The following is a 2,045-nucleotide window of genomic DNA, read 5'->3' on the forward strand; positions in this document are numbered from 1 at the left end:
GAAGTAGTTAATGTAGAGTTGGCGACATCCAATAAACTCTCGTCAATGGATAAAGAAATATGGGTTGTCAGACCCCACCAACGATAAAGTTTTTAACAAACTACTTCAACAAAATTGCAGTTAGTTAGCATGTGGTCGACGGTTTCTACTTCGTTAGTGCAAATGGGACATAATATCGAGTCAAGGTCTATTCCGTGTTTGTCAAGTTCATTCATGACTGGAAGGCGATTCAATCTAGCTCTCAAACTAAAAATTTCAACCTTCAATGGTACGATTGAATTGCGAATTGTCTCGGGTTTTTGTGTTGTTGGTGGGTATTTCTTTATGTCAAATTTAGAAGCTAAAGTTTTAGTTAATTTAATTGTTATTATAATTAATATAAAGAATTTTCAAACAACAACTTTTAAAAATGTCGTTAATAACTTAAAAATATTGTAAATTTAAATAACAAACATTTTAAAAATAGTAATTAACCACTATATATAACACTTGTAAGCGTATCAACAACTATAACAACAGTTGTAATAAAAAAAAAAAAAACCAAATATAAATATGGATATTTAGTTTAAGACGTGCATTACGTATCCACCTTTATGTTGACAAGTTTAATGTGCTTATGCATTTGGGCTCGAGGCACCTTTTTTGTAACCATGTTCTGGACCTAAATCCGTACACAAAAGATTGTTATGTCCGTCACTAAATTTTTAAAAATGACATTCCACTTTTTATATAAAAAACACTTTTGCAAAGTTACTCAGAAAAGAAAAATGTAATATTTATTCATCGTACATAAAAAGTCACAAACAAAACCAAATAACATATATAATACTTACAACAATGAAAAAAGAATCACAAATTCACTAAATACCCCATTGAAAAAAAGCAAAAACTCCCTTCAATAATAACAAATTAGTAAAAGGAAGTCAAAGCGATAACCAAGAATGTGACGGGTACCATAGCGATCAAAGCCGAAGATGCACTTGGTGAGCGTGGAACAACAGGGCTACCGGTAGGAGATTGCTCAAATGTGGATGGAGGATTAGCGATGGTAGATGGTGGAGATAGTGGTGTTGATCCCGGAGTAGTGCCAGTAGCAGGCGAAACATTGACAGTTAACTTTTGACCAATTTGACAATGACTCACAACGGTACATATAAAGTAGTGTGGGCCAGACCGGGTCAAGGTGATGGTAGCAGGCCCGGTAGGGTTAAGTGTTAGGGTGTTGGTTGTTGTACATGGGGCATAAGCGGCTTCTGAAATTTCTGCAACGTTGTGTAATCCAGTGGTGAAGTTAAAAAGAGAGTATCGCCAACGCGGAAGGTTTGTTGGGAAGTCCATGTGGTATATGTGGCTTCTCCATTGGGTGGAATAGTCCAGCCCAATGCGTCTCCTACGACGTGCCTGTAAATTTGGTAAAATGACGTTAAACTATATAAATAAGGGAACAATAAACTCATTAGTTAAAAAAATACAACTTGTACATTATATATATATATATATATATATATATATATATATATATATATATATATATATATATATATATATATATGAGACTGTTTCCAAAGATACAAAAGGATGTCAAATAAACCAATAAATGACTTACTAGTTTGTGCCAAAGTGGATTGTAGTTGGAAAGATGCAACCATGATGAGCATGAACACAACCATTGTTGATTTTAGTCCAGCCATTTTTTTTCAGTGTTAAAATTTTAGGTTATGTTTTTGGAGTTGAGGTGATATGAAGAAAATTGCATTTGAGTACCATTTATAGACGGTTATGGAATGGTTGTAGTTCGGCCAATTTGTTGAATTATTGACCTTGACTATCTGTAAAGTCAATTTGTAGCCGGTATAAAATGTGCCTTATCACCAATTTATTAGGAGTTTTGTGTATTTTTATATTATTTATATTTAAGTTAATATAAAAATAAATAACTTTCTGGTGTCATGAGCAAATTGACAAAAAACTTATAGCTTCAATCAAAAGGATTGGTGATAGAGGTTTTTAGTGTTTCTCACGATGTTTTTGTAAAAGTGAAGGAC

The 2,045-nt window shown here is 33.1% G+C and overlaps 1 pseudogene; it reads right to left on the bottom strand.

The window, feature by feature from the left end:
* Positions 1-784: 784 nt before the first annotated feature.
* LOC139901926 (umecyanin-like) lies at positions 785-1,716 on the bottom strand (annotated as a pseudogene).
* Between the last annotated feature and the right edge of the window lie 329 nt (positions 1,717-2,045).

This window comes from Rutidosis leptorrhynchoides, chromosome 3, assembly GCF_046630445.1.
Source record: "Rutidosis leptorrhynchoides isolate AG116_Rl617_1_P2 chromosome 3, CSIRO_AGI_Rlap_v1, whole genome shotgun sequence".
Lineage (NCBI taxonomy): Eukaryota > Viridiplantae > Streptophyta > Magnoliopsida > Asterales > Asteraceae > Rutidosis > Rutidosis leptorrhynchoides.